This window comes from Chenopodium album, chromosome 14 (genome assembly GCF_948465745.1).
Source record: "Chenopodium album chromosome 14, dcCheAlbu1.1, whole genome shotgun sequence".
NCBI classification, from domain to species: domain Eukaryota; kingdom Viridiplantae; phylum Streptophyta; class Magnoliopsida; order Caryophyllales; family Amaranthaceae; genus Chenopodium; species Chenopodium album.
Window position 1 is genome coordinate 15,025,344 of NC_137847.1, and position 23,392 is coordinate 15,048,735.

The following is a 23,392-nucleotide window of genomic DNA, read 5'->3' on the forward strand; positions in this document are numbered from 1 at the left end:
AACATTAAAGATTATGTGATCACTAATTATTCAAGAATTAAATTGGTATATTTGATTGCTTGAATGATGTTAGTTATTGATTTTTCGTTGGGGTTTGTGAGTTATCACCAAGTCTAATAATGTGTAAATAATGTAAAGTGAAAAAGATTACGCACCAAAACTCTTAGAACTTATATACCTTGAGTATGAACATATGGGGGGAGTTATGCGACTTTATATTTGACCATAACTTCTATTGGGAGTACAAGACGCTTTATATTCCTTTTTATTAATGCGCAGGGAATTCCGCCACTTACAAGTGGTTATTTTATACTGGCACGGTTAGCTCCCGTGTTAGTACCCCTTTATTAGGGCAGGTTAGGGGAAACATGTTCGATGCGTAATCAAGCTAAATAAATAATTTAGTTATTTATTGAATGATCATGTTGTATGTTGTATGCTTGTAAACAGGTGCAACAAGGTAAGTTGTGTGATGATAGGATGAAAGCATGTTAGTGTGTTTTATCTACGCTTATGTACTCAGCTTTGCTTTAGCTTTGCTGATTGTGTATTTGTATGTTTGTTTGGCCTTATCTTTATCTTAGCCCTACGACGACCCATTTCTAATGTCGAGTAGTGGGACAAGTAGAGAGAAGCTTTTCAGGTGATGAAGCATATTCATGATGGGCATGAGTGAAGAGCGTGCTTAGTTCTCATAGGAATATGATGTGTTTTATTGCTTTATTATTATTTATTTATTATTCTTGCAGACTAACGCAAAGGTTTTGGTTTCACTCGGTTTTTATTAAGGGCCTTCAATGGTTTCAAGTTGTACGTTGACTTTGTTTGACTTTGGTTTGACTTTACTTTCGTTGGGTTTTGACTTTGAAGTTGACTTGTTTAGAATGGTTTTAAAAATAGTCTTCCGCTATGTGTCTTTGATAATTGCCTTAGCCATTTTCACGATGACGGTAATGTCTTAGATTTTCCTATTTCATATTTAAAAAAAGGCAAAACAGGTATTTTAAAGGAAAGGAATTTCTAGGGTATTACAAAGTAAATCAGGGTAGCATCAAGTTTGTTGGTAACATCACTCTTTTGAGAGCGAGGGATTATGTCATTGAACACAAATTTAAGCAGGATTTTATCAATAGGGGTGAGTTGGTTGTGATTTATGTAGGTTTCTTCAGGGTCACCTCCAAGGTACTCCACAATCTCATAAATATTAGCATCAACAAGTACACCGCATCAAACTCAATTTCTTTACCATACACTTTGCTACGAATTGTTCCCTTAGAATACTTAAATTTTTTGCAAAAATCTTTCATTGCATCAACGTACATACTCCGATTAAAACATTCACTTAGCAAATTGACCCAATTTTGAGACTAAAGTAAATCAAGCAATTCATACAATTTTACAGCTTTACACTAAGGTAAATTGAGTGCTAAACCTGTCACATAGTTCTCAGCCATTTTCTCTTGCCTTTTCATGGCAAGAGGCTTGTCACGATAGTTGACACCCATTTCCAGAACACTATCTTCAACTTCTTGCATGTCATCGGCCTTCCTTTTGCGAGAAGTGAGATTCGGTGGTTGATTCATTCTTTGGAGGCTCAGGGATCTCTTTAATTGAATTTTTCAAAAGGGTTTCCATGGTGGTATCTTGAATTGTGTTTAGGTTTGCTTCGCTTTAGCTTGAGTTTTTAGATAAATATCCATGGGAGAGAAGTTTTGATCGGAATGGGGAGTGATGTGGTAATTTTTATGTGATGTAAATTTTGGTGAGGTTGACATCCTTTTTATGGTGGAGGTAAATTGGTGAAAAGTACTCATCACTAGGTTTGGTTTTTGGGAGACACAATCAGGTGTCTACAGAAGCCCCTACTTTGACTAAGTTTGGAGAAACATAAGTTTCGAAAACAAAAGTCAAAATAGCGATAAGGACGAAGAATGAATCAGAACGTTCTGTGATCCTAAATCATACTTGTAACCCCGATACTTGTAAACTAGCGTTAGTTAAATAGATAAGAGAGTTATAAACGCGTATCTTTCATCGTCAAGTACACGTCTCTATAGTAACCAATTTTTGTTGCATTTTGTTGTGACAACCTCCATAGTGCCTTATGAACGCCATTTAAAGGTAATAGTGCCTCACTATCTTCATTTATTGTGACAATCTTCCACAATACCTCGGGAACATTGTCGAAGGTGATTGTACCTCGCCATCTTCAGTTCTTGTGGCCGTACCTCGCCACGGCATTACCTCGCCGCTGTAGACAATCTCCTCTGTATCTCAGGACATCGTCGAAAATCTCGTATTTACTTTGACTTGATCATTTATTATTGACAACCTTCACACCCTAGTGAAAGCCATCGAAAACCTCGGTACCTCATAATCCTTAGTTGTGCTGATGCTTCATTATGTTTAATGTGTGTTTCCCCAATGCTTCAGTGCTTAACCAGTACTTCAGTGTAATTTGCTCTGCCAGTACCTCGGCGCACTTTAGATGTAATGACCCGGCTCCTTGGCGCTTATGCTTACTTGTGAACTAATACCTAGGTACTTTTGCTTTATAATGAGCCAATACTTAGGCGCTTAAGTCAATGAGATGATCGTCGTCAGGCCTATCACTAATCGCGATTGTAATCGAGCCGACTAATAATCATGTCAATTACTTTAGGGGCTAAATGACGTACCAAGGAGCCCAAACGCTAAATGCGGTCCGCATAATCCATTTATGGGACCCATAGAGTCCATCGCTGGTAGTGGCAGATGCATCGCACAACTTCAATCCCCATCGCGTCGCGATGTTCACATCCCATAGTGATATGTTTGTATTTTGTGGATCCTTCTTCTCATTTCGAGTAATCTTCTCAAATCTTCTTGTCTTCACTCCTAGAAGTGGTAGACTTTTTCAGCTTTGGAAATTCCATCTCAAGATTTTCCGAATCTTCAAATTGATTTTTGTAGAAATCTTCCATCCTAGGAATTCTTTGTGATCATAATCAATCACTGCTTAGTCCACCAATACGATCGTCATCATGCTGATCATCAATCAAATATGATCGTAATCGGGTTGACTACTAATCGAATTATCTATCGCTTATCATGACGCTCAAAAGCATAATCACCTTCTTTGGAAGGAATCGATTTACTCATCACGAGGTTTGAGTAGATAATTGTCGTCTAGCAAATCGATCTACAGGAATTCAAGTCGTATCATGTTCAGTTTCATCGTGCGGCAATAATGTTGTCGCGTCGTGTTGTTTCTGTCTTGCAGTATTGGAATTAAGATTAGAGTTTTAAGACTCTTTCGGCTTGTTCATTCGGTTTCTACGCCTTTTCTCATTTGTGCTCAACCTTAAGTTTTTTGTAAAGATAGCTCGTCCATATGGACTTAATGTACCTGCATCTATATTTTGGACTATAGAACTTTGCTCATGTTTATAATTATCTTGAGGTTGACCCAAGGTTTGGTGTTACTCGACTCAATATGACTCAATGTGTTTAAATCAACTTGACTCAACGTGTTTCGACATGTGTGTGCAGACTCTATGCATGACTCGCGTGTGAATTATGTTGTGCGACTCAACAACGCAGAAAAAGAAAAAAAATTCCGTCATTTTAGTGGAGGGTACCGACTTTCTCCCGAAAAAGAAAGACGTGAAAATGAATGAAATGTTGAGTGAAAAATGAAGCTTTTGAATTTCCCCAAAAAGAAACAAATATGAAAAAGGATGATTCGAGTAATGATGCAGGTTGAATGAGCTTTAATCAAGTTTATGGATTGATGTTATATCTCATGGTGCAAGGATTATAGCGTCCTAGACTATCTCAGTTGATGACTCAAAGATGAAAGTATTTGGGTAACTTAGGCGCGGAGGCTAAGTACTTTATACTCTATGATGCAATGATGATATGAGTATGAATGACTCTAATATGATAAGACATGCTTCAAATTTGTGTCAAGATTTCATGACAAAGGGTTCCTAAGGGAAGGATTATTTAGCTATGTATTTGTGATGTGTGTGCAAGTGACACTAAGGTTAGGCCGCAATGGCTAAAGTTGTGGAAAATATTTTGAGAAGAATCAAATGATGGTGACTCTTAGGCTAGGTAGGCCAATGATGTAGGGATCAAGCCCCCAAGTCTAGCTCTAAATAGATAAGGATGAGCATTAGAGATCCCTTGATATGATTTTGCATGAATGTAAATATGAATGTGAATGCATTATTATTACGACCGCACCCTAATGTGGGGTTGCCTAAGTATCCGTTCGGAATCAAGCCGAACGTAGATCTAGCCGAACTTCGCACAAGTATGTGTATACCTCAAAGAGGTCTTTTGAAGGGTTATAACGGGGTTAGGCTAAAGGTTTACAGAAGAAAGGACAAAACCTCAAGACCCAAAACAAGCCCCCAAGGTGTGCAACCTTATGTTTGAATCTTGGTATTTTTATGCTTGAGGTTTCTCACCTTTGCACTCTTTTTTACTTTATTTTTCTTTTCATATTCAAATCCTTATTTATTTTATAAGTGTGGGCAATCCTGATCATGCGGTCTATCACTCATTTGGAATTCATGTTTCTCAGGCACGGTACCGAGCACTGCATAAGAGACGCAATCTGAGATGTGTTCATATCAAAGACATGTTCACATCAAAGACATTGGAACACTTGCCCTTTTGCACACTTTTATTGCTATTTGCTTTTTGAACTTTTGAAATCTAGGTAAAATCTCTCAAGCTTTTGTTTTTGGAAATTACATAAGTTGCACACCATCCCATCCCATGATTAAGTAGATGTGGGTTGAAAAAAGAAAGGTCAATCGTTAGACGAGGCTTAAAGTAGTTTATCAAGAAAGGGATTGTATTTCAAAGGGTGAAGATGATATGATGTGGCTACAAGAGGTGCCTCAAATCATTGGTATACCTTATTCTTAGTCCGACGATGTTTTTTTTTTAATTTTATTTTTTTTATGAAATGCAATGCAGTGATCATATGCAAAGAAAGAAATGCTCATTTTATTAAATGAAATAGGGTAAAATTCAAACTCTAAGAAGTAAATCTAAGGAAAATGAAGGGTTCCTATGTAGACTTATTAAGGGGAGGGGAAATAAAAAAAATAAGAAAAAGAAAATCATGAGATCTTGTCGTTGAAGCCCGCCTCGTGCTTTGTGCTTTTCATCACTCGGTCTTCTTGCCAGTTGGAGGAATGGGAAGCTTGTTATTATCGATCAAATATTGAATGGCCTCTTTTAGCTTCCAATTGCTCTCGGTAGTATGACCCCTACCTTGATGGTACTTGCAGTGTGCATTTGGATTCCAACTAGGCAACCTTTTCTCAGATGCGGGATCTTGAATAGGTCCAATAGGAGTAATAAGTCCCTTAGCATGAAGGCGATCGAAGGCAATATCGTAGCTCATCCTAATAGGGGTGAACTCTTTCCTTAGTTGCTTTTTAGGTCTTTGATCATCCATGGCTAAGACATCATTAAGGTTAAAGGTACTAACATTGTTATTGGAGTGGGTGTTTTCGAAAGAAGAAGGACTATTGCTCTTCTTTCTTTTCCAGCCAATGTTGTCACTATGGTTAGTAGCTTTCTGTTTTGCAAGGTTATCTTCAATGTCAATACCTATGTTAAAGACGACCTTGAAAGTATTCAAGTTGTTTTGGTATTTTAAGTGCTTTGAATACTTTTCCTCGAGGTTTTTGATGAACATCCTCACAGACTCTTTCTCACTTGGAACTTTAACCATCCTAGCGGAAGTTTCCCTCCACTTATTGAAGAAAGCAGTAAATCCTTCGTTTTCTTTATTTCTGTTTGAGCATTTCAAGTTTTCTATGATCGGTTTCGACTTGGATGTTGCACTTGTACTTATCTATGAAAGCGTTTGTAATAGTTTTCCAAGAAGTCTTCTCCTTGTCTAGGGAGAAAAAACTATTGTTGACAAACGATTTCAAGCGATAGTGAGAAAAGTGAGGGAAAGATCTTTCTATCGACTGCCTTGATACTCATTATGGTCTCGAAAGCTCTCAAATGAAAGTAAGGGTTATCGGTTGGTTTGAACTTAGGGATGTCATTGGCATTGAACTTATGCGGAAGAAGTTCCTTGTCCACTAAGACCCCTTGTGATCTAATTCCCTGGAACTTATAGTCATTGGAAATTTTGTTGAGGCTTTCCTCCATGCGCTCAAGTTGAAGTTGCCAGTTAGGGTCATTGACTTGAAGAACAAGAGTCTTCATCATCTCAGTAAGATTAGTGATGTTCTGCCTCATCTCATCAACTTTCTGTTGAGTAGCCATTACTACGAACCTTTTTCTGTGTCGGATTGGTTTGTCAAAGGGTATAACCTGGACGAAAGTGTTATGTTTTGGGTATTTTTGTGATTTCCCCTGGGACACTGGTCATGCTCTTCGGATAGACGGCCCGGACACCTGCAAAACATGAATATCCCATTACCGGAATATTCACCTCTGACGATCAAGTTAGTAACCGGGAAATCGAAAAAGCTAGAGAGAGAAAGTAGAGAGAAGTTGGACCTGTTTTAATGCTCTATTGAATGTTATGTCACAATCCACCCCTCCCGTCATAAAAGAGTTGTATGCCGACAGTATCGTCCGTCTTAATAGGGGATTCCTCCCTTGGGTCGGACGCTTTGTTCAGTTCGCCTGGAATTCCTTTAGGGGACATTTTTGGATCTTGAGGTCAGGCGGACGGAACATGCCGACGGTCCCTTAGGGAGGACACCTGTCGCCCGAGATTTAGGGGTAGGGGATTTGAATTCCGCTGACCTGGCCGTCTATTTTGACACGTCGTTCGCCCGTTCGCATCCTCTTTCGTTTAAAGTGACAGAATTGGTTTTTAACCATTTCAATTCTAGGTTAAATTTTTTAAACAGTAACCATTCGAATTCTTGGGCGGGAAAGACGGTTTTACCATTTTGTCCTCATAAATTCAGCCTGTAATAGGAAGTTTGACTTCATTTTGTTACTTTGGAACTTTGAGAATTTTAAAGAGAAGTTAGAGCTTTTTAGAGAGGGAAAAATATTCCTCCCTAAATCTTCGAGAGCTCCGCCGTACGTTTGAGGTTTTCGGTTAGTGTTTTTGAGTTTTCCGGTCAATCTTCAAGACTTTTCCAACACTCTCCAAGTTTACTGCACGGACGAAGGTAACTGCATGCCCTTTTACTTCTTCTTTTACTTTGTTTTTCATTTTTATTTTTAAATTTGGCTCAACACTCGACTTTGTCCGTTTTTGCTCATGAGGCTAACCGTTCTCCTGAGACTGAGGAGTTTAGATTGGATGGGGACGAGTCATCCCCCTCGTGGAGTGGGTCTGTAACACCCCCGATTTACTAATTAATAATAAACAAGAATTAAAGGAAAAATAAACAACTTTTAAATAAAATCGCGGAAGCATACGCCTAAATAGGAGGTATTACCGCCACACTCGACAACCTGTCAAATGTTAAGGCTTACAAAATCCCAACTGTACAACTCAATAAACTAGGTAAGCTATTTATACAACTTTACAACTTTTATAACAGACTAATCGAAACACTTGAGCTCTTTTAGCTACGATCACTTGATTAACCTGCTTAGAAAATCTTAACTGCTTACCATTAAGGACAAATTCCAAAATAGATCGTCGTAGGGCCACCATAAGAAAAAGACATGACCGCAAACACAAGTAGCACAACAAAACAGCACACACATCAGCAAAAAGCTGAGTAATCCCACATATCAGAATACAAATTATAATAAAATAATTAACATTACTTGCTCACTTAAACAATGTAGTTCAAAACTACATCACACATATATACCTCAAGGTAAAAATAACTCTGTATTTTGAAAATAACCTTTATCAATTCAACCTCGAATAATAATACGGAACTTTACTCTAGTAACTCATATATCCCATAAGTGTGTCATGCTCTTTGTTTTATACCTAGCCTTGGACATGAGTAATTCGAATAACAAACCAACAAGTATAAAAACTTGAATACTCTCAATAACCTGAAAACACCTTAAACCAGACCACATACGGGCCAAATCCCACTATAGGGGACCATAGAAAAATAAATAAAATAAAGATTGTACCTCATTCTTAACTCATGATTATCATCTCCTTACCAACATGCCAAGGACTAAGGTCTATAACGCCGAGTTTCAAACCAAGAACAAAATAATAATTCTCAATCTTTTGATCTCATACTACGATCAAATAGTAATGCACAAACTAATAAGCTATATCTCAATAATGGCACATGATCCAAAAAAAAAAAAATGACAATTCGATTCATAAAATGTCTCAACCCTTATAGGGAAATAATTCTAATACCCAAATATAATCAGTTCTCAACCCAATATTATATCAGTAACTCTAAAACCTCAACAATAATACTCTCTAGAGAAACAACATTAAAAACCCTAGCATAATAAAACAATCAATCATATACAACAATAGTAACAAGACAATTAAATCTGATCAAATCATATAATTATATACATGAATCATACATATAAATAGCAAATCATACAATACTTATATAAAACAATTATACAAACAACTCCAAAGTGGCAGATTCGTGTGATTACCTTATTACCAATAATGGTACTATATATTGATAATGCGTGAAACAAGCAAGAGATAGGTCAGAGCTCACGCCAAAGATTACCACAAAATATGGTTGGTTGGTGTGTTAGGCGAGTTACGGGAGTATATTTGATAATTAACATATGATTACCAAAAGAATACAAATCAAGATAAAGGTGATGATGATGAGGGATTATACGCATAATGGGCTATCATGACTAGCAAAGCGATTTGATTTTGATGATGAAAACACATAGGAAGGAAGAGCAACGAATTGAAGAAAAAGAAGTGAAATTCCAGGGATTTAATAAAAGCTGCACATAACACCTAATATAATTAGGGTTACGAGCTTTTTAATTAATATTTTATAAAAAGAATCCTATTAGAATTTAAAATAGGTTTTATAATTTAATAAAATAATAAATTAAATTGTAACTTATATAGAAAAATAAAATTATAAAATCACAAAAATTACAGGTATTACAGGGTCCATTTCTAGTGCGTACCAATTCACCTCTACCTATTCTTCTCTGTCCCTGCAGTCACAAATGGCACGGACCATGCTGATGTACGATAGGTACGCCGCCAGAAATCCAGACGGCAGTCTGGTAAACCCAAGGGTACCCTATGATCCGAGTAACACGGACGGGGAGACCGCAAACACTACCACAAACACAAACACAAATACTACCACGGTCAGTGGCAGCCAATGTTTGGTGGTCGAAGTGATTGCCTTATTCGAAGAGCGCCAAAGGGGGCAAGGTGTCTCTTCTACTAGGGAAGCGTCCGGGCAGACTCCAGGTCTTCGCTTTCCCCAATTCGCCAACTCGGTCATAGATCCGGCCGAGTTGCAGTCCTTGAAAGAACATCAATCCTCTTCTCAGGCGAACGTTGGGGCGTCCGCCCGAGTTTCTAAAAAACCCCCATCACTAACTACCAGGTCGGCCAGGCCTAGGATAGGCGTAATAATTGCTGAACCGGTCGACCTGCCCTCTCGCAGCACTCCTTCTCCTGAAAATCAGGCGGACGCTCAGAGGAAGGATAAGGGCAAAGGGCCCTTGGTACCAGAGGGCATTTTTGCCTCTGAAGGCGGCTGGGTCTCCAAGACTAGGAGCTCGATCGAAGCCGCTGAACTGGACACAGTGCTATCCTCAGAATTTGGGGTCGCCCCCAACCCTGATGAAGGGGAGGCGGAGAATCAGGAGGTCGAGGAGGCTAATGTAGACAATTTTATGGATCTGTACGCCTGTCCGGTTGGAGACACGGCCTTGGGCTTCAATGACAGGCTGGAGGATAAGAGAGTATGAATGATTGGTGAAGGAGATTAAAAGTAAGGGTAAGATTCCTTTTTTTTTTTACCCGGACAGGTGGGAGCGGGCGTGCAGGTAGGAGGAGCGCCCGCTCCAGACTAGGGAAAATCGTTTTTTTTTTTTATTTTGGGTCGGTTCCTGTGAGGAGCAGACGTACAGCTTCAAGGAGCGCCCGCTCCTAATCTTCTACCAACCTTCTGCCTTTTTTTACAAAAATCTTACCCTGTGAGGAGCAGGCGTGCAAATATTGGAGCGCCCGCTCCAGATGGAGGAGCGGGTGTGCAGGCTGAGGAGCGCCCACTCCTAATCGTGGGAGAACCTACTGTTTTGTTCTTCAAAAATTCACCCTGTGAGGAGCGGGCGTGAAAATATTGGAGCGTCCGCTCCAGATGGAGGAGTGGGTGTACAGGCTGAGGAACACCCGCTCCTAATCTTCTGCCAACCTTCTGACTTTGGCTTTAATTAGAGCCCATGTGAGGAGCAGGCGTGCAATGTTGAGGAGCCCCCGCTCCTCACTGCTTATGGCTAGATTAATTTCCTTCTTTGCTTCTTTTTTGCTTCTTTTTCCTTCATCAAACCCATAAGGACATAATACAACCAAATGTTAGCCAAAATCAGATATTACCAACACTCTTCTTTCTTTTCTCATTCACTCATTGTTTTATTTCTCATTTTCTTCCTCTTGTCAATTATTTTTTTCTTTTTTTACTCGGGTTGCCTCCCGGAAGCGCTTTTTTAACGTCAATAGCTTGACGGCCTCCACACTCAGGAGGTAAGATTACATTGAATTGATTCTACTACACCGACATGAGTACCCTCGTAGTGAAGCTTGAGGCGATGCCCATTCACCTTAAAGGATCTCTTTCCGTCCAAATCCCTAACTTCCACAGTTCCATGAGGAAACACTTCTTTGACAACAAAAGGACCACTCCACCTTGATAAAAGTTTCCCGGGAAACAATTTCATCCTAGAGTTGTAGAGGAGTACCTTATCGCCTTTAAGAAATGCTTTCTTTTCAATATTGTGGTCGTGGCAATCCTTAGTGCGATTCTTGTAGTTGCTAGCACACTCATAGTCCTCCAATCTTAGCTCTTTAAGCTCATGTAAATCAAGCCATCTTTACTCTCCCGCGCTAGCCAAGTCGAAGTTAATCTTCTTGATTGCCCATTGAGTTCGGTGTTCAAGCTCCACCGGTAGATGACAAGATTTTCCATACACTAGACGATATGGAGTTGTGCCTATTGGGGTTTTGTATGCCGTTCTATATGCCCATAGAGCGTCATCAAGATTTTTCGACCAATCCTTCCTATTCCTTGCAACCGTCTTCTCGAGGATTAATTTAATTTGACGGTTGGACACTTCCGCTTGCCCACTAGTTTGTGGATGATAGGTAAGGCCGAATCTTTGGTGAAGCCCGTGCTTTCTTAGCATCTTTTGAAAAGCACTATGAACAAAATGTGAACCGTTGTCACTTACCACCGCTTTAGGAATTCCTAATCTTGGAAATATGACTTTCTTAGACATCTTCATGACTACCTTGTGGTCATTACTTGGGGAGGCAATGGCTGCAACCCATTTTAATACGTAATCCACTGCCACAAGGATGTATTGGTTTCCATAATAAGTAGGGAATGGCCCCATGAAATCAATACCCCATACATCAAATACCTCTAGCTCAAGAATCGGTTGTTGAGGCATCTCATTATGCTTGGATATGTTGCTGGTTCGTTAACACCGGTCACAAGTCTTTACAAACCCCCAAGCATCTTTAAAGACGTGAGGCCACCACAAACCGCTATGCAAGACCTTCAACGCTATTTTGTTGGCTCCCATATGCCCTCCACATGGATCGAAATGGCACATCTTGAACACACTTTGAACTTGTTCATCCGGAACACACCTACGGAGCAAACCATCTACTCCTCTTTTGTAGAGAATAGGGTCATCCCATTCATAGTGTCTTGCTTCCCTCTTTAGCTTCTTTCTTTGGTTCTTGGAGAAATCGGGAGGGAATTCTCCACAAGCCAAATAGTTCACCAAGTCGGCGAACCAAGGAAGCTCCTTTACATTCAAGATATAGAGCACATCATCTCTCAATTCATCACATATGGGGATTTCATCGTCACTGGCTTTCACATTCTCTAATCGGGAAAGATGGTCCGCAACCACATTCTTGGCCCCTTTCTTGTCACGGATTTCAACATGAAATTATTGGAGAGATAGGACCCATCGAAGAAGACGAGGTTTGGACTCTTTCTTTTCCACAAGGTACCTAATAGCCGCATGATCGGTGTAAACAATAGTTTTGGAACCAATGAGGTAGTTCCAAAACTTCTCAAAAGCATGTACCACGGCAAGAAACTCTTTCTCCATTGTGGTGTAGTTCCGTTGAGCTTCATTCAAGGTCTTGGACATGCAGTAAATGACGTGAAGCTTCTTCTCAATTCTTTGTCCCAACACCCCTCCAATTGCAACATCACTAGCATCGCACATAAGTTCAAACGGCAAATCCCATCTTGGCCCTTGCACGATTGTAGTAGAGATCAAAGCCTCCTTTAATTTGTTGAAAGGTTGAAGACACTTTTCATCAAAATTAAAGATGGCATCCTTGTGAAGAAGAGCATTTAGGGGTCTAGCAATTTGTGAGAAATCCTTGATAAATCTCCTATAGAACCCGGCATGCCCTAAAAAGGATCTTACTCCTCTCACATTAATTGGAGGTGGCAATTTTTCAATCACTTCAACTTTAGCCTAGTCGACCTCAATCCCCTTGCTTGATATCTTATGACCAAGGACGATTCCCTCTTCAACCATGAAGTGGCATTTTTCCCAATTTAGGACCAAAATGACCTTCTCACATCTTGCTAAGCATTTGTCCAAATTGGACAAACAATCTTCAAATGAAAGGCCCCCTACCGAGAAATCATACATGAACACTTCCATTTCGGCCTCAAGCATGTCTCCAAAGATACTCATCATGCACCTTTAAAAGGTTTCCGATGCATTGCAAAGTCCAAACGGCATCCTCCTATATGCAAAAGTACCATATGGACAAGTAAAAGTTGTCTTCTCTTGATCATCCGAGTTTATGGGGATTTGAAAGAAACCCGAATAACCATCAAGAAAGCAATAATACTTGTGCTTGGTTAGTCTTTCAAGCATTTGGTCGATAAAAGGAAGAGGAAAATGATCCTTGTTAGTGGATGCATTTAGACGTCTATAGTTTATGCACATCCTCCAACCGGTCACCGTTCTAGTTGAAATGAGATCACATTTCTCATTTTCAACTACGATCATTCCTCCCTTTTTAGGGACCACATGAACGGGGGAAACCCATCTAGAAATCGAAATGGGGAAGATGATGCCGGCATCAAGGAGTTTGGTGATTTCTTTCTTCACCACCTCCCCCATTTGAGGATTGAGTTTCCTTTGCCTTTCAATGGAAGGCTTAGCACCCTCCTCAAGTGTTATGTGGTGCATACATAAAGCGGGACTAATACCTTTGAGGTTATCAATGGTATAGCCTAAAGCACCTTGGTGGTTTCTTAAAACACCACATAACATTTGAGTTTGACACTCGTTCAAAGAAGAATTCACAATTACCGGAAAAGTTGAATTAGGACCCAAAAACACATACCTTAGGTGTGATGGTAGAGGTTTCAACTCTACCATTGGAACACCCTTACCTTCTCTTGAAGTAGCTATTTCCAAAGCATCATCACTTGTGATTCCCATGCATACTTGCTCAATGCTTTCTTCCGTACTTCCTTCAAGCAATCCTTCATACAATGCCATCTCCTTGCCTTGCTCACCTATCTTTTCCTTATTCAAAAGGACATTCTCAAGGGCATAGTTAGTAGTGAGCAAGTGCTCATGCATAGAAGTCACAATAGAATCAATAGTATCAATTATCATACAATTATCAAGACTAGAGCTTGGATATTTCATGCTCTCATTCAAATCAAATTCTATCACCTCATCTCCTACTTTAAGTGAAATTTTAGCACTTTTAACATCTATTAAAGCACCCGAAGTAGCAAGAAAATGTCTTCTTAGAATTATTGGAATGTTCACATCTTCATCCATCTCTAACACAACAAAATCCACCGGGATTACAAACTTTCCCACCCTTAGAGGAACATCCTCTACCTTACCTTTTGGAAATTTAATAGAACGATCGGCCAATTGTAAGGTAAAGTTGGTGGGTAGAAGTTCCCCTATCTCAAGTCTTTGATATACCGAATATGGCATAAGACTAACACTAGCCCCAAGATCACATAAAGCATTATCAATTTGTATATTATATATAGCACAAGGGATAGAAAAGTTACCGGGGTCTTTCAATTTCGGTGGCATTTTATTCATGATAATTGCACTACAATTCTCGGTGAGATTCACCGTTTCCACCAATTCACACTTTCTCCTTCTACTCAAAATATCTTTTAAAAACTTAGCATAGTTAGGCATTTGCTTGATACCATCGGTAAAAGGAATTGAAAGGTGAATTTGTTTCAATGTTTCAAGAAACTTTCCAAATTGCACATCTAATTTGTTTCTAACAAATTTATGAGGATATGGTAGCTTTTGCAATTGTTTTGTTTCTCTCTCTTTTTCTCTTTTTCTCTTTTCTCTTCACTCTCTTTTTCAAAATCTTTCTCTTTTTCACATTCTTTTTCTTTCTCAAATTCTTTTTCTTTCTCACATTCTTTCTCTTTTTCACTCTCATGGTTTTACTCTCTCTCTTGTTCAAAATCACTCTCAAGGGGAGGCTCACTCATGTTCATTCTCTCATTGCTTCTCTTAGGAACACGCTCTTCCAACACTTTACCACTCCTAGTTGATATAGCATTTACGGGCCTCTTAGGATCTAGTCCTTGGGGTGGAAGTTTGGAAGTGCTAGTCCCTTCCTTCAAAGCATTGGCCAATTGAGAAATTTGTGTTTCAAGCACTTTATTATGGGTCATGACTTCACTAAATTTCTTATCACTATAGGCCATGAAAGTATTGAACATTTTGGTTTGACTTTCCATCATTTCCTCTAAGCTAGACCTACTAGGTGGTGCTTGTGCATAGTAGTTATCTTGGGGAGCTCTATTACCTCTCACATTTGAATTGGAAGCATTTTGATTAGAAGAACCTCTATTGTTATTGTTGTTCCAATTATTCCTATTATTAGAGTTTCCCCCTTGGTGATATTGCCCTTGATTCCCATAGTTCCCTTGGTTATTATGGTTATGGTTACCATAACCACCTTGTTGGTTGTAGTTACCTTGGGGATTTTGGTCCCTTTGGTTACTATTTCCCCATTGGTTTTGGTTATGGTAATCATAATAATTTCCTCTTTGGTTATAGGAATTTCCCCCATGTTCTCTTCGATTAGGTGGTAAGTATCTTTGATTGTCATTCCTAGGTCTATTATCATAAGACAAGGCATTGACTTGTTCATTTTCATTATCATTACCATCTTCATATTGGGGTTGAGGTTGAGAATCCTAATTACAAGAAGAGGTATCATAGTCATATGACCCACAATTTTCACAAAACAAACACCCATGTGGCATGTTATTAGAAGTAGAAGGAGAAGGGTTAGAATTCATACCTCTCCCCTTAGCTTGGGAGGGATGCTCTTGTGTTGAACTAGAGGTCTCTAGTTTTTCCTTGATGGACGTCATCTCCTTGCCAAGGTTGGCGATTTGGGACGTCAAATTGTTGATGGCGTTGAGGTGATCAACGGAGTAAACCGCATTTCCTCCCTTGTTTAGAGACTCTCTATCTCCTTCTTGCCAATCCATATGGTGCCTCACCACATCCTCAATTATCTCTATGACTTGCTTTTCCGTCTTGTTCATAATCGGGCCACCCGCTCTCGCATCTAGGCTAGTCTTTCCTTGTGGGCTCAAGCCTCCATAGAAAATTTGAAGCACTTGGTATGTCAAAATGCCATGATGGGGACACTCCCTTTGATATTATTTATACCTCTCCCAAGCCTCATAAATGGTTTCACTAGCCCATTGACGGAAACCTTGGATCAAAGCCCTTGCCTCAGCCGTCTTCTTTTGAGAGTAGAATCTCCCTAAGAAAGCCGTGGTGACCTCGTATTGCAATATTTTTCAAATTCGTTTCACTGTGCAAGAGGGCTCTCATGTTTTGCTCCACTAAATTGCCTTCTTTCGATCTAATTTATCATTGCGGGGCTTATTTCGAAATTACTGGCTTGAGTAACAGGCGGAGCAATGCCACTTGAAGCTCTATAAGCTCCAGGAGTTCCCAGCTCCTTCAAAGGACTTTGGACCTGTAGGCGTCGCTCGAAATGCGCCTACGTTAAAGCATGTTGTGAATATGCTTGGCACTCATAAGAAGTGGGAATTGACATAATACGATTAGGGACAAATAAAGTAGGGAGCCGCCAACAAGTTTTTAAGGAACTTGTAAACCGTTCACGGATCATAAAAGGCAACCACAAATAAGGGACAACGATAGGCAACAACGATTGACCCGTGAAGGTTACACCCAATTCATAATCCATGAGATTACTAACTTTATATGGTTCGGAACCATGAAAGGAGGATCGGGGATGATGGTACGAAGTGAGTCATGGAGTCACGTTCGCCCGTATTGGCCTCTACTCGATTCTTGTAGTGAAAAGTGATTCCTGCGATCTCAAAGGCATACAAACAAAGATTCAATTCGCTCCAAACTATTATTAAGCTAAATTGGTTGAATATTAATGCAGCATATAATTCTAAAATATTAGTGATCACTTGATTTAATAACAAGATTAAAAAGGAACCTAAACCGGTTGTCCAAATTATCTTATAAGGCGTGCTTTTCAATTACATATTCCCTTTAACATGCAATATGGTGATCAGAAATAATAATAGAACAAACATTAATATTTGAAGCAATTTAACAATAATAGTGTTAGTCAAATCAAATATAAAATAACCTAATCATGATACTAGCAATATTAAAATAAAATAAGTGTAGCTAAATTAATTAATTACTCACATTCCGCGCGTTCCTTTAAATTGCTACATCATGAATAAACTGTTAGTAACTTCAATAAATAATAAAACAAGTGGAAATTAAATTAAATAAATGTAAATTTGAATTGGTCCAAACCCTCAGTTATCTGTACCTTTCACGCCTTGGTTTAAGGACGGAACCTCGGGTTACGTAGGGACTCCTTGGAGTGCTTAAGGGAAAAATGGTGTAATTAGGAATATAGGTTTAAGGCTTAGAATATGGGAGAGAGAGAAGAGAATGATTTTGGTGTAAAAGAGACGAAGAGAGAATGATTTTTGTGCCCCGAACTGCAGAAAGGAGAGGGGTATTTATAGGGAAAATGAGTAGAGGGAACACACGGAACCCTAAAAAGATAAAAACCCTAAAAAAATAACACCGCGACACGGCAGAGAACACCGCGACACGGTGCTAGGCACCGTCAGACAGGGGAAAATCCCGTGACACGGGGAAAAACAGAGTGACGCGGCAAATAATTAGGTTACGGGAGATAAAACGCGTGAAGGGTTTACGCAGAAAGGACACAGAGTTGCCCCGTGTCATAGCACAGGCATCGTGACACGGGAATTCCTACCGTGGCACGGCAGTTCTCCCCGTGTCGCGGCACATTTTCCCGTGACGCGGGGAAGTTTTGTGTCCAGATTCTCAGGCGCGTGGGGAAAGAAACGCAGAAAAAACACGGGAAAGCACCGTGACACCGTGACACGGTGAGAAATACCGTGTCACGGCAGCAGGTACCGTGCCACGGTGGATTTTCACGCGAAAAATCTTTGAAAATAGCACCGTGACACGATGTAAACTACCGTGTCACGGAACCAGGCACCGTGCCACGTCAACAGGCGCCGTGACACGGTGCTTTTATATTGTGCGCGGTAATTCCAGTTTTTTACCCGTTTTTAAAATCATCATAACTTTTGATCCGTAACACGGAATAAGGCATATAATATATAATTGGAAATATTATCAAGTCTACTTTCCAACCAATTGAAATCAGGTCAAAATGATTTGTAGATTTTAAGATATGGCCGTTTTAGTGGAAGGGTGTCGGTTTTGGACCGAGTTTAGTGTTTTGCTCATATCTTTTTCGTTATAGCTCGGAATTGGGCTTATGATATATTGTTTGAAACCTTATTTCAAGGCCTATACAACCAAATAATAATTGGATCAAAATTATACGACCAAAAAATCAGTTTCTCTCAGTTTTGCGATGTGGACACGAAAAGTAGATAACAAGTTATGGTTTAGGGAAATGAGCTAGGAGATGGATTGGTTTATGAAATTTATTGGATAGAATATGGATTTAAGCACTCCAAATATTAAATACTCAACCCGACCAATAATGGCGGTGAAAGGTGTTCATCATCGGGTTTGGTTTTGGGGAGACATTTTTAGGTGTCTACAGGACCGGTTGTTCCCCGTCAGCCATTTGCTCTTGTCTTTCCCCGAAATTGACCTCCCTAGTTGGGGAATTAGTTAATGGCCTAGAACCGGCTCTCCTTCTCCTCCTATAGGTTTGCTCAATCTCGGGATCGTAAGGCACCAAAATCCTGTTATGATTTCTGCGCATACACTCTCAAGAATTGCAATTAGTAACAAGGCTACTAGTGTAGCCAAAAAGAAACACACACTTTTTGAATTTTTGTTGTTTTATGGTGAACTAGACTCAAGTAATCAATTAGCAATCAACAACACCGCATTCCCCGGCAACGGCGCCATTTTGAAGGGCGTTAGAACGGTCGCACATTCCATACTCAATCAAACACATTTATCAACAAACACCCTACAAACCAAGCATAATGATAAGTAAGAGTTCGGTCCACAAGGAACGGGATATGGTTGCTAAAGATCTTAAAACTTAAGCTAATTTGAAGTCTATGGTCAATTGGAGTTCGTCAAGTAGACAAACAAACTATGATTCTAAATCGATGGATTAAAGACACTAGGGAATGGGATCCACTCAACCAAGGAAATTAGGCAAACGGGGAGTAAAATAGACAAGGTATAGCAAGGACAATATGTAAAATCAACCTCATGCAATTAGAAAACAACTCACACTACTAAACTTAGATTCCTCATTAGTCTAGCAATAGATTCATACATAATCAAATTGCAATAAGTTATGACATACTCAATTTACATTCCCATGTCAAACTAAGAATATCATGCTATCAAGCTCATAAGTCAACGGTAGCTTATCCTATCATGAACTAACAAGCAATCTCATATAATCAATTTAATTGCAATACAAACATCAATGCTTCTCCCACATTTTCATAATTAACCCAAAAGGTTGAGCTTCATCCAACCCCTAGCAAGAAGACTACTCACAACTCATGTTTATCAACATGCCAACAAGTATTAGGGTTCTAACTTCTTCAATAATTGGGGAAAAGTAATTAACAATTGAAATAACTATCATCCAATAACAAATTATCAAGAACTAAGAAGATTTAAATATCATGCAAGAAAAAATAAAATCAGAAATTGAATGGAGAAGAGTAGAAGGAAGTTACTAATTGAAGCTTGAAAGTGTTGAATACAAAGTGCCAAATCTTGAGGATGAATCTTGAAACTAACTATTACAAATGATTATTTTGATGAAAACTAAGCTAAATTAATGTTTCAAACTAAAAGGAGTTTCTAAAAACTAGGCTATTTCTGTCTAGGTTACAAATGAACTAAAGGGGAAGTATTTATACTCCCCGAAACACATAGGGAAATCCGTCGAAAGAAAACGGATTCCCAGCGAAGGAGCGCCCGCTCCACGGCCCTCTCCAACTGACTTCAGAATATAGGCAGTTTTGAAAGGTTGGGGAGGAGCGCCCGTTTCTCATAGGTGCACGTCCGCTCCTCACAGGGTGCACTCGAACAAAAACGAATGCTTGCCAAATAGAATCAATAAACCTGCAAAACATGGACAAACACAAACCAAGAGGGGGCAAGGCTGAGATAAAACATTTTCATTCAAAAACGGGTTAGAAAGAGGGGAAATGAATGCAAAACCGGGTTAAAATTAACACAATAAGTGGTCAAATAAACCACTTATCATTTCTCTAAGGGTGATTGTTCACATTTATAATATAAAACACACAAACACTTTGGTTTTGGTTAAATAAAATTAATTAGTCTATTCATCATAAAATGTTATTAACATAAAATCTCTTATATTATTTCCTACTTTAGTATAAATCAATATTAATTACCTTATTGCTCTTGATTCTATACTTTTAATTTGTTGATTTATTTCCTAAAATACATATGCTGATGTGGACATCCAATCTTTTTTTATTTTAGTTAACCTATTCTTTCCGCAAAGAATTACTCTTACTAGCTAATGGGTGTCTAAATCCTTAATAGGACAGGGTGGCTTACATACAAAATCCCAGTTATTACTTTTACTTTATAATTAGAGAATTTTAACAATTGATAGCAAATGTATCCTCTCCTCTATTACAATCAAATGAGAATATTCATTAGTTATTAACTAATAATTAATAATTACAAAGTAATAAATACTATTCATTGATTACAAATTAATAGGAAGTGATTAATAATAATTAATCATTATTTAAAAATTATTAGTAATTAATTATCAATAATTAGACTTGATAAATGAAATTAAAAACTAATAATAAACAATAACTACTACTACTACTACTAATAATAATAATAATAATAATAATACTAATGACGATAATAATAATAATAATAATAATAAAAATAATATAAATTCTCTCGATTATGGGGCGCTTAGGACAGGGCAGCTTCCACGTTTAATTTTTTCGGCGGTTTAGGGGCAGCTTCGACGTAGGTTCAAAACAAGCGAAAGGTTGTAATTATCAGGCGGTTTATCTGGCTGAATTAAGGCATTTTGGGTCGTTTTCCAGGCTGTTTTTGGGTGTGTTTTGGGCCTTTTTCAGGTTGCTTCTGGGCGTGATTTACCATGGTATCACCACAATATTCCGATGACGTTTTGTAGTGGTTTGAGGCGTAATTGGGGCTCATTTTTACGCTACTTTTTCAGCCATTTATCTCTATTTTTGAGTGCAATTTTGGTGTAGTTTTTGGGCAATTTTTGGTGTAATTTGGTGGCAGTTTCAGGTATCCAAGCGCAAAAGTGGTATAGGTTACAGGCAATTTTAGGCTTGACTTTCCGGCGATTATTCAAGCTGCTCTAAAGGCAGTTTAGGGGTGGTTTTGGTGCAGCTTTTGTTCAGTTTTGGGTCTATATTGGTGCTGTTTTGTTACGTGATTGGGATGTTTCTGTTTGGGTGCTATTTTGTGTGCGTCTTGGGTGCATTTTTCTGGTCAATTTAGGTGTTGTTCTACATATTTTTTGTGTGATATTTTATGGTTAGTTTAGGTGATGTTTTTTGTACTTTTCGGGTGCATTTTTCTTGTCATTTCTGGTGCAATTTCAAGTGCATTTGGGTGCAGTTTTCTGGTTGGTTTATTGGGCATTTTAAGTACTATATTGTGTATAGTTTTTGCTGTGGTTTTTGGTGGTGGATGTGTGTAGCCATGTCAGTGAAGTTTCATTGTCACTTTGCGGGTCTTAGTGGCTGTCAAGATGGGAGTTGTTTAGGGTAAAAATACCCCTAATACGTGGTCCAGTCCCATAGAGACATGTGGCCTAAATTAAAAGGCAACACGTGTCCTTATAGGAAGATAACATGTGAGCATCTGAAAAAGAAAGTAAAGGGCCTCCTTACATCAGGAGGCCCAAATCCCAAGAAAAGCCGCCAAACGGCGCCCCCTAGGACACGTGTCCTCTCCTGATTTCGCCGCCAATCAGAGCACGAAAAGTTAGGGTAGTAACCCTAAGGGGCACAATTCCCTACCCCTATAAATACCGCAATCATTTATGATGGGAGGGGTGGATTGTGACATAACATCTAGCTTTCTCTCTACTTTCTCTCTCTAGCTTTTCCGTTTCCGGTTACTAACCTGACCGTCGGAGGCAAATATTCCAGTAAACGGAATATTCGTTATTTTGCAGGTGTCCTATCCCATCTGTCCGAAGAGCGCGGCCAGTATACCAAGGGAATCACAAAAATCCCCAAAATAATAGTGAAAATGGCCTTACTCGCCGTTCTCTTATCAAGCATCTTAGTGATCGTCATTGTTGTATCGGTGCACGAGATATCACCCGACATTCTCTTACTTTTATTTTGGTTGTTTTAAGTGAGATAGATGTTACTTTTAGGCGTATGGGGATTTAGTTATGTGGAGTTTTCTACAAAACTCACACAGTACATTCTAAGTGTCGTCATGGTAGGGATAAGGATGTGTCACCCCCTGATAAAGGAGATGGTATTGTTCGTTTTGTGCTTCATAATTTCACCAAGCCACAAGCTCCCTCTTCTCCTGCTTGAGTTGGTCATGTGGATGGTTTGGTGCGAGATCAGAATGGGGGTTTTGATGTGGCTCTCCTTAATTGTTTGTTCTCTAAGGGGTTTCGCACTGTTAAGTATATCCCTCCTAAGTGTCGTTTGGGGTTTTCTTGAGTTCTGAAAGGTGCTCTTGATAAGGTGATCTCTAAGCCTGATGACATTTCTAATTGGGTCTCCTTGTTGGTTTTACCTCTTTGCATCCTTACAATCTTTTGTCCGCGGAGTAGTTGTGAGTCTCGGTCTTTGATAAGACGTCGGCATCAGGAAGAGAGTATTTCACGTGCTATTTATTCTTAGAATGTAGCGAGTGGTAGTTTGCAGCTAGTGAGGGAAATTTTAGCAGAGGATTCTCCTACTTTGTCAGTGGTTGATGATGAGGACCTTGATTTGGAAGAGTGTAATATTAAGCAGTGTCGTAAGAAGATTTGCAATGGCCATTACACCACTACAGTTTGGGTTTTTTCTTCTTCAGGCGTTGCTCCTTATAATGACACCACTCTTACGGATTTACAGTCAAAGCACCCTTCGTCTCCAGCTCCATCCTCGCTTGATATACCTGTTAATCACCTTCACCTCGTTACAACTGTTGCTGTTGTTTTGGATCAAATTAAGAGTTCCCTCGTGGCACATCATGTGGTAGGGATGGTTTGCGTGCTCAACATCTTATAGATTGCTTGAGTGGTGCAGCTGTAGCAGTCTCAGATGAGTTGGTTAACTTTATTACCGAGGTGGTTAATCTTTTCCTAGCTGGAAGATGTCATATGGAATTAGGAGAGTATATTGCTAGTGCTCCTCTTACACCACTTATCAAGCCCGATGATGGTATTCATCCTATTGTTGTGGGTACGGTTTGGCGGCGTCTAGTTTCGAAGGTGGGTGTTGTTATGGTTAGTCAGTTTTTAGGGAGTTACTTTGATGCTCTTTAATTTGGTATTGGGGTTACTTCAGGTGGTGAGGTAATTCTTCATGCAGTGAATCGGTTGATTAAGGACTGTGGTTCTATGTTATTGGTGGATTTTAAAAACGCCTTCAATCTAGTTGATCGTTTGGTCATGTTACGTGAAGTATGTCGCCGTTGTCCG

At 39.3% G+C, this 23,392-nt stretch overlaps 1 non-coding gene across 1 annotated transcript; it reads left to right on the forward strand.

Annotated features, from left to right (window-relative positions):
* Nucleotides 1-15,831: 15,831 nt before the first annotated feature.
* On the forward strand, nt 15,832-15,937 carry LOC145580489 (small nucleolar RNA R71). The gene has a single exon (XR_014099519.1). It is a non-coding gene; the product is annotated as a small nucleolar RNA R71 (small nucleolar RNA).
* Nucleotides 15,938-23,392: the final 7,455 nt, after the last annotated feature.